Source organism: Triticum urartu, chromosome 2A, assembly GCF_056163025.1.
Source record: "Triticum urartu cultivar PI428250 chromosome 2A, HENAU_Tu73, whole genome shotgun sequence".
In the NCBI taxonomy this organism is placed as follows: domain Eukaryota; kingdom Viridiplantae; phylum Streptophyta; class Magnoliopsida; order Poales; family Poaceae; genus Triticum; species Triticum urartu.
In genome coordinates this window covers 701,045,978-701,056,612 of record NC_141874.1, presented here as the reverse complement: position 1 = coordinate 701,056,612, position 10,635 = coordinate 701,045,978, and the positions used below count along the sequence as shown (strand labels likewise).

At 44.4% G+C, this 10,635-nt stretch overlaps 1 pseudogene; it reads left to right on the top strand.

The window, feature by feature from the left end:
* Positions 1-4,571: 4,571 nt before the first annotated feature.
* The window catches only part of LOC147986927 (uncharacterized), a 30,372-nt pseudogene continuing 24,308 nt past the window's right edge, over positions 4,572-10,635 (top strand).

The window sequence follows — 10,635 nt, the reverse complement described above, 5'->3', positions numbered from 1 at the left end:
AGTGTGCTAATACTGTCTTGATTAGCTCTTTGTACCAGTAAGATCTATTCGCACATATTCGTCAATATACTAATGTCGAATGATTATATAATGTCTTGATTTTACTCATCTCTAACGTGGGCCGTTTGTTACTTTTTTTTTCAGGTACATACAACATGGGAAAAGAGAAGAGACACATCAACGTCTTTTTTCTTGGTGAGATGAACTATACCATGTATAACTCTCTCATGAGAGAGCTGGGTGCTATCAGCAGGAGTGTCATAGCGGAACTTGAGAAAAATCCCCAGGGTCCACTTAAGTATCTCCTTGAGGTTGCCAAGAAGGAGCTTAGAGATCAATCACTCCTGTGGAAGTTCGAGGGCAGCAACTATATTTTTTGTGTGATCGATAAAGCAGAGAAAGCCGATTGCATTGTTGTGATGATGACTGAATCCACAACCAGTGGTTTTGAGGCTAATAGAACAACATGGCTTCCTCAATGGTGGTAAGCAGATCATCTGCTGCTGCAAGGTTCGTATAGATCTGCCATATTATATAGAGTTTTAGTATCGTAGTTGTTTACTTTTATCAGTTTATGTCACATTCTGGTGTTTATTATCCGTGTAGATGGATGAGCACAGTTACAATGCAGTAGAGGGACAACTCTCTTCGCATTTTGTAAAATCTGGGTCCAATGTCATAATTGTGACAATAAGTTGTGATGAAGAAGGTAACAATATCTCTAAGAGAGGCTCTCATCTCGATTGGTACAATGGTCCTACTCTTTTGGAGGCCTTGAATCAATTAAAGGAACCAATCAGCACTCAAGGTGAATGCCGCTTTATTTTGCATTGCTTATATTATATTGCATGTCCTTTTTATGTTATGTGTTCACATATTAACTAGTAATAATTTGCTATGTAGGTTATTATTACAGAAACAAGTTAGAGACTTATTGTTTGAGGACGTACCAGATGTTTCCTGTCTATGTCACAAAAATTGAAGGAGAACTGCATAACCTGAAATTCAGGTCTGAGGTCAAAGTGAATGATGATATTTTCTGTTCACTGGAGGCCCATCTACAGCGCAAAGAGGCAGAATTAGATGCTGCTCAAGTTGCTTGCACAAGCCTGTTGGGTAAATGCGACGATGTTACCTTGAGGATCGAGAAGGTATGGGGATTCTGTTTTGTACTTGCACAAACCTGTCTTACCATACTTCATAGCTGCAATCGTTTACATCTGATAAATAGACCTCAAATTGGTAGCTCTTCTTCACGCCTATCCAGCTTGGAGATGGAGTAGTTATCCTCCAAGCTTTCTGCTATAATGTTCTAGCATAAAAAAATTAAGTTTTGTATCAATTTTACAACTAATGCCTTTATGTTTATCTATATAATATCATCTGCAAATTAGCCCCTGAAACTGACTTTGAACAGTAATGGAAGGTTAGTCTGGTAAATAAACGTGCAGCTTGAGTTGTATCAATGTTATAACTCAGCATTACTTTATGTTTGTCCATCATGTGCAAAGTAGTAGCATGTTAAACTGACTTTGAACAACGATAGAAGGTTGTGTGTCTGATAAGTGTCAAATAGACATCCAGCCTGGAGATGCAGTATTATCCTCGCTAAGGGCTCATTCGGTTTGGAGGAAACCAAAACGTAGGAATTAGGAGTAGTATAGGAATTTGATAGGATGACACTTGCCATCCTAAGAAATTGACTTGTGTCGTTCCTATATGCAAAATGAGCTTTGAGTGGATGTGTAGTTTTCTCCAAAAACACAGGAAATAAATAGTATTCCTATGAAATTCCTGTACCCATTTCCTACAAACCAAATGCATCTTAAGTTTAAAGTTGTAATGCTCTAGCATAACAAATTAAATATTGTAAGTACCAATTTTGCAAATAAGAACAGCTGTATGTTTGCCTATCGTACGAGAAGTAGAAGTCAACTCTCATACTCTCAACTTCATCTTGCTGAACAAGTGACTTAACATTACAAGTAGCCTTTTTGTAAGCTTATATATGTTAATCCATATTTTATCTTCCTGTTTTACTATCCAGCCTACTACTGTATTCTTCTAGCTAGTCTGAATATATGGGCTTAGCCAGATTACAACTTATTTTATTTTAGGATGAATTATGCGCGAAATCTATTCTGCGTGAGTTTGCACTTAAATCCAAGTCAAGCCTGCCTGTCTATTCTTCCTCCATAGTCAAAGAGCTTGAGATGACATACTGGAAATCAAGTGTTCTCTTTGAGGGCGTTTCCTATGTCAGCGACGACCGTGCTAAGAATAAAAGGCTGTCCGAACAGAAGGCTGCATGTGCTGCACTCAAGTCGATTCTTGCTACAGAAGATCATCTCTTGCCCTCGATCCTGGTCGCTAAGAGAAAACCGACGAGTGCAGTGCCGAAGAGTTCCCGGGCGGCAAAAAAGCAAAAGATTGGTTCTGAATGATTTTCGTGCTATCTGCATTGCTAACTTTCTCTTGTGCGAGTGTTATCTTCCATGTGAAAAGAGGTGGGTAAGACGGAGCATGTTCAAATTACTCTTTCTCAATACCATACATGTAGTGCCTGGATGTGAACCGTTCGCTTGTCACCTCTGCGAATCGATTTGTTTTAGTGCGCCATCTGTAGCGCTTGGGTGATACCCATGTGAATTGATGTGTTTTAGCTAGGATGCTTTAACGGTTCATTTATCTCCGGAGTGCTTTAGCGTGAAACTCCATGATGTGACCTTCGATGGTTCGTTCCGGGGATAGTGTTGTTTGGTCATCGACGTTGTTGCTGAAGAACATCTCTTGTCGTCTTTGTGATGTCAAAAGATGGTTGATGTTGATGGTCGTTGTTATAGTTCGTCGATCTCTATCTTGATTGTGTCATTTCTTTTCTTTTTCGTTTTCCTTCATCTAGATAGATATTCGGTTTTGTATAATTTTGCTCTTTGTCGGCATCTTTCTTTCTCTCCATGGTCGTCAGATTTATGGTGGGAGCGCACTCTAGAAGTTTCTGGTAACAATTGGGGAAGAGGGGGGCACGTCATTGATGTGGGTCATGCCACTGTAGGGTACAAAATGGGTGCACATCATTGGCAATTGCACTATCAGTTTGTCTAATTCACATCTGAATGTTCTTTAAGGATGTTATATCTATTCCGCAAAAAAAAGATGTTATATCTAAGTTTTCACAAACAAATAACACGTCAACAAGAAACAAAGACAAATTAAGAAAAAATATAGACCACAAACATAATGGACATCAGGTTAGATGTGACATAACTATGTCACACCCATTAATTAAGGGACACATCACTGCTATTTTTTCTAGTTACTCTTACTCATGACATGTGAGTGTCACCGATGACCATTCACTCAAAGTTTCTGCGGTAGTTGAACATATAAGGGCCTCTTTGATTCACAGGATTTTGAAAATATAGGAATAGGAAAAGTATAGGATTGCAGTGGCATGTCAACTTGAATCCTATAGGCATTCTCAGGCCATCCACGCGTCCACCCTTTGCAAATCTTGTTCATTTTCACGTCACTCCCTCCCTAGCTTATGTCGATGACGCCTGGGCCCGGTCGTGTGGCCCTTTGCGTCCCGCACGTGAAGCGAGCGAGCGCACAAATATCTCTCTCGCCAGCCCGTCTCTCTCTCTCCCTCGTCTCTTCTCATCCCCCTCCTCCCATCTGTTCGCCCCTCTTAACTGCAAGCAGCGGCACCGGCGTGCCCTCTCGGCCGCAAGAGCCGGCACCGGCGTGGGATGGAAGCGGCCGCCACCGAGAGAAGCTCTGGCCTCCCCTCCTCACCCTCCATGTCTCCTCTCATCCACCGGGACAAGCCGAGAAGCGGAGGAGAGGGCCAGAGGCTGAGGAAGGACGAGCGGCGCACGCGAGAGGCTGCCCTACCTATATATCTAAATGGACTCGGAGCTCGGCCATGCCGGTACCCTCCCTCCCGGGATCCATCGATTGGATCGAATCGCTCTGCGCCAGGTTTCGTGGCTGATTGATTAATTTGCCGGTTCTTGCGTGCGTAGATTGGGCGGGGATGGACAAGCCGGACATGGACGGCGACGAGAGCGCGGCCAGGCCCGACTTCGCCTGCCCCTACTGTTTTCAGTGGCTATAATTACAACTGCAGTTTTAACTCATGCGATTGAAGATGGTGTTGATCGGCAACGTCCAGATTTCTTTTGGCCCTGTTCTCCTGACGGGGAGGTGCTCACATTTGGTTGATCCTTTAATGATCGTTTGATTGGATCCCTTTGCATGATTTCATCTGACCTATATGTCTTCATTGAAGATGGTGTTGGTCGGCAACGTCTAGATTTCTTTGTGCTTTCTGGTACCTCTGAAGAAAGGGTGGTAGGCATTCTCAGGCCATCCATGCGTCCACCCTTTGCAAATCTTGCGTCCCGCACGTGAAGCGAGCGAGCGCACAAATATCTCTCTCGCCAGCCCATCTCTCTCTCTCTCCCTCGTCTCTTCTCACCCCCCTCCTCCCATCTGTTTGCCCCTCTTAACTGCAAGCAGCGGCACCGGCGTGCCCTCTCGGCCGCAAGAGTCGGCACCGGCGTGGGATGGAAGCGGCCGCCACCGAGAGAAGTTCTGGCCTCCCCTCCTCACCCTCCCTGTCTCCTCTCATCCACCGGGACAAGCCGAGAAGCGGAGGAGAGGGCCAGAGGCTGAGGAGGGACGAGCGGCGCACGCGAGAGGCTGCCCTACCTATATATCTAAGACTCGGAGGTCGGCCATGCCGGTACCCTCCCTCCCTCCCGGGATCCATCGATTGGATCGAATCGCTCTGCGCCAGGTTTCGTGGCTGATTGATTAATTTGCCGGTTCTTGCATGCGTAGATTGGGCGGGGATGGACAAGCGTGACATGGACGGCGACGATAGCGCGGCCAGGCCCGACTTCGCCTGCCCCTACTGTTTTCAGTGGCTATAACTACAACTGCAGTTTTAACTCATGCGATTGAAGATGGTGTTGATCGGAAACGTCCATATATCTTTTGGCCCTGTTCTCCTAACGGAGAGGTGCTCACATTTGGTTGGTCCTTTAATGATCGTTTGATTGGATCCCTTTGCATGATTTCATCTGACCTCTATGTCTTCATTGAAGATCGTGTTGGTCGGCAACGTCCAGATTTCTTTGTGCTTTCTAGTACCTCTGAAGAAAGGGTGGTAGGCATTCTCAGGCCATCCACGCGTCCACCCTTTGCAAATCTTGTTCATTTTCACGTCATTCCCTCCCTAGCTTATGTCGATGACGCCTGGGCCCGGTCGTGTGGCCCTTTGCGTCCCGCACGTGAAGCGAGCGAGCGCACAAATATCTCTCTCGCCAGCCCATCTCTCTCTCTCCCTCGTCTCTTCTCATCCCCCTCCTCCCATCTGTTCGCCCCTCTTAACTGCAAGCAGCGGCACCGGCGTGCCCTCTCGGCCGCAAGAGCCGGCACCGGCGTGGGATGGAAGCGGCCGCCACCGAGAGAAGCTCTGGCCTCCCCTCCTCACCCTCCCTGTCTCCTCTCATCCACCGGGACAAGCCGAGAAGCGGAGGAGAGGGCCTGAGGCTGAGGAGGGATGAGCGGCGCACGCGAGAGGCTGCCCTACCTATATATCTAAATGGACTTGGAGCTCGGCCACGCCGGTACCCTCCCTCCCTCCCGGGATCCATCGATTTGATCAAATCGCTCTGCGCCAGGTTTCGTGGCTGATTGATTAATTTGCCGGTTCTTGCGTGCGTAGATTGGGCAGGGATGGACAAGCTGGACATGGACGGCGACGAGAGCGCGGCCAGGCCCGACTTCGCCTGCCCCTACTGTTTTCAGTGGCTATAACTACAACTGCAGTTTTAACTCATGCGATTGAAGATGGTGTTGATCGGCAATGTCCAGATTTCTTTTGGCCCTGTTCTCCTGACGGGAGAGGTGCTCACATTTGGTTGATCCTTTAATGATCGTTTGATTGGATCCCTTTGCATGATTTCATCTGACCTCTATGTCTTCATTGAAGATGGTGTTGGTCGGCATCGTCCAGATTTCTTTGTGCTTTCTAGTACCTCTGAAAATAAGATTATTACTATGAATTCATCAGTTAAGCTTCTTCTCTATTCAAATTGAATCTGAGAAGACCCTGGAGCAATGACCTCTATGTCTTCATTCAGTTATTAGGCTTGGGCAGATCAAACCTGCAAAGTTCAGTGAAGATTTCAAAATACAGGTAGATTACTTTGTGTTGCCCATAGTCCTATAACTAATATTGTTTCATTATAAACATCCTTTATGTGTTGCTTCAGTTATAAGGCTCGGGCAGGCCAAATCTGCAAAACTCGACAAAGATTTCAAACTACAGGTACATTATATTGTGTTTCCTACAATCCTAGATTTCTCTAGGATGACCCAAACAATAGACTGCGGGTAGGCTGTGTATGAGACTATAGACATGCACATGATGTGGGTATGCTTACAATAATTTTGCAATGCCGAGATTTGCTTAATAATTGTTTTTGTGCCATATACGCATTAACTTGCGTCATGCCAATCAGCACACCCTGGGAGTCCTCTCCTCCAACGCCTCTGCCTCACCCAACTATCTAGTGGTAATTAGTTTGATCTGCTTCGGGTGAAGATGCCCTCTAACATGTGGCTTCTTAGTTGGACACGTTTATGTTCATGCATGATGCTCTTGCGGTGTTTATTGATTATCAATAGATCTGAGAAATTCTTTTTTTGCTTAAAAGTTTAATTATGCGTCTTTTCCTGCAGTTAAGTTCCTGAAAAAATGGTGAGTTCAACTTAGAGTTGTAGCAGTCCATGTTTGCTGACAATAGGAGCGCCCATGTATTATAAGCTAATATATGATTCAGGTTGTGATCATTGATTCATATGGTTAGTTGGTTTTTGAGAAAAATATACACACGCTTTCTTGACGGTCAAGGAGTTTCAGATAGATATGAGAAATTCTTTTTTTTTGCTTAAAATTGTAATTATGCGATTTCTCTGCATTTAAGTTCCTGGAAAAAATGGTGAGTTCAACTTAGAGTTATAGCGGTCCATGTTTTCTGACAATAGGAGCACCCATGTATTATGACTCGGGTTAGTAAACAGTCATCCATACCTTAGGTACGTGTGTTAATGCAGAAGCACCACTATTGAAATAAACGTAGTAACCGTGTCAGTTTGAATATTTTAGCAAGTTCATGCATTAACCTTAGGGTCCATCAGTGAAACAAAGCCAATCATATGAATTGAAGTAGCTACTGAAATAAAATGGAAAGAACAAAGAGAAAATTGATGGTTATCTGTATGACAATTCAGAGAATGGGATAGGAGAGGTGGTTCTTCCCAACAGGAAAAAGAGTGGAGTATAGTACTGTTATCCTACCGTTTCTACTACAATCCCAGTTAGCATAATAATGTGACATGTAAAATCATATTATCCATTCAATTATGATTGAAGCGACATGAACAATTATCCGTGAAATTCACTTCTAAACCGATGTATAGCATTTCACTTTCTAGAAAGGCGCTTGACTGGAATGTATATGTATATAGTTAATAAAATCATAGTGACTGATTTTTCAATTCCTCTATTATTTAGATTAGAGGTGTCTGCATGCCTATTAGCCAAGTGATTGGTATTTCCAGCTCAAAAGAGAAAGTGACCAATGTTTTGGCATATTTTCCTATTAGGAATAAATGGATGTGCCCATGCACATATGCACACAGATTTCAGGTTACAGTGTAATTAGGAAACAAATGATACCTCATTGTGTCGTCTTGGTCTGAGAAGAGAAAAGGACATGCACTTCAATAGCAAAAAATTGATTGTCATTGTACTATCTATAATGCTAAGCATTTATTTGCTAATATCTCCTCAACTGAATTTGTATTTTGTGCCATTTGGCCTTTTAACTATATGGGCATCTGCAGATGGTCTGAAAACCAAGATATGCCAGAGATAATAACTATACGGGCTGCTCCAGATGGACTAAGGAAGGAAACATATCCTAGGCCTACATGCTAATATTGTACACCAATGAATGCTTCACTTATTTATACTTAATCGGTTGTGTAACAATAAGCGCGATATTAGCTTTTGTACCCATCTTCATGGTTGAAATGCTTTTCTGCAATCTGTGACACGTTTGCTTCAGTTTCCATATGTCTTGCTTCATGCTATCAATATTGTTAATAGTTTATCTTTATCTTTCTTTCCCTTTATAGCCTACTTGAATGGATATGGTTCCTGAGAGGCCATTTCTTATGCAGCAAGTCATGAAGATGGATGTTGCTTGTTTAGATATCTATGATTCCAGATTATTAAAAACGGTTCATGTCATAATGGACGCTATTTTATTGAGAGTGGCTTCGAACAATATGGCATGAACATATTTGTTTTCTCTTTGTCCAATAATGAAATGATCTTTGTGCATATAAAATGGTTATCGATACAATAATTCTTAGTTTTAATTAGCATCTTATGTTAACTGGTTTAAGCCATTCTACTATCTGTAATACAATCCACATTCCACATTGCGTCATCTTTCCATTTATGTCTCCTACTTATTCACTACGAGCATCGCTTCTAACTCGCTTCTTGCGCCATTGGCGCAACGAGGTCATCTAGTGTGAACAAAGGTTAGTGGCCATTAATTAAGGGACACATCACTACTATTTTTTTCTAGTTACTCTTACTCATGACATGTGAATGTCACCGATGACCATTCACCCAAGGTTTCTGCAGTAGTGTGAACAAAGGTTAGTGGCTGCGATAATTTTAACTAGTGTTTTTTCTCCTATACAACCATCGTTCCTGAATCAAGCTTGCCAAATTGCTCGCAGTACTACTAACTTAGAGCATCTACATCCAAATCGACTTGACAAATCCGATCTCTCAAATGTCCGCGGACTCGCTAGACACGTTCATGGACAGTGACCGATCACGCCTCAAATAATCCATTCTATAATCGGATATCTCGAATTAAAAATCTCAAATATATACTATTACATGCAACGCAAATCAATTTTAAGCAGAGCTTGCCTGGCTCCGCCGTGCCTATGTTCTGCCGGCTGCGCTCCCCAGATTGTTGGTCCCGTCGCTGGCAAGATGGAGTATGGCATGGGACACGAGTCCGCTCACGGGAATCAACGCGCCGTCGTCTCCCATGCCCTATTATTCCTTGTCAGAGCCCGGAACCCTGACGGTGCCGGTGGACGTCAGATCAGTGATGGATCCGTCTTGGGACAACTCGGCCACATCCACCACGACGCGGATGCGGCACCCAGACTTGTGCAACATATAGGGTGCCGATGAATGTGCCTCCGCATCACCAACGTCAACCGCCGCGAGAGCTGTCGCCGCCTCCCGCGTATGTTGTCTCGCACGGCGGGCACGCCACCCCATGTTTGCATCGGACGATGCCCATGGTGCGTAGATCGCCCTGGCTCACCAATGGACGGATTCTGCGCCCGCCACTGCGTTCGGATGCCAAACAAACCGCATTGTCTCTAGTGAGGCGACGATGACACACCAAGCGTCGGATCCATGCACCATTTGGACGGACGCAATAGATTCCCGACGGAAGGATCCGAGCACTGCCGTCGGGAGGCCTCCTCCCGGGAGCGGCGGAGTACAAGCCGAACGACCATCTCCTCCTCGGGGCCGCGTGGGATGAGCTCGCGGTCGACGGATCTGGAGGTGTATGACTCGGATCCACTGCCCACCATGCTGGAGAAGGCCAGAGATCGGTGGACGGGAGTTTGGGTGGCGGAGGGGAGTGGAGTGAAGTGGTTAGGGTTTGGTCCAGCGAACAAATAATGAGAAGTGGTCGGGTGGGCTAGCGTGGATCGGGTCCGGTATGATGAACGAGCACGTTCGCGCCCGGGGGCCTTAGATTTAGGCTGCATATGAGGGGTGTCAATCAGCCGGACGTTTGAGTCCCATTAGAGGCGTCCATCTGAATCGTTTTTTGTGGCCCGTCACTAATCAGGCCGTTCTTCAGGCGGATTTAAAGCGTTCAAATGTAGATGCTCTTATCTCTCAGCTAGATCTGCGATCTACTGAAACGTTGGTCCAGCCAGCTGCTGCCGACCGCCTCCATGGCAGCCGCACCTCAGATCCGTACATGAAGGAAACAAGGCATATCCATGATGCATCGCCAGACCGTTCAAGCTGCTATGCACCACCTGGGTTGGTAGCCGCTACTTCTTGCCTGCCGTATTCAATACGGGGATGCTTCAAGCTAGCTGCACCAAAACTGAGTGAGGCGTCGCAGAGGCCGGGCTCCATGGAACCCGTTTTATCAAAAAAAAATCAGAATATATTTAAAAGTTTCAAAAAATATCAAATCTTTTTATACAAATACATATGACTGTTCATCAAGTTACAAAAAAGTTTCATCAGGTAATTTGATTATTTGCATGCTACACAAAAAAGATAAATATCTGGCCCAAAAACGACAAAGATAAAGCCCATTTTAATCTGTGTATTTGTCTTTTTTGTATACATTACATGTTAACATATATGTTCATGAAATTTTATACATGTATACTACAAATAAACATCTATGTATATACTTTTTTTCAGATTTTTTCAATGTGTGGAAATAGTATTTTCGCTGAAAAGAAATAACGAGCTATGTG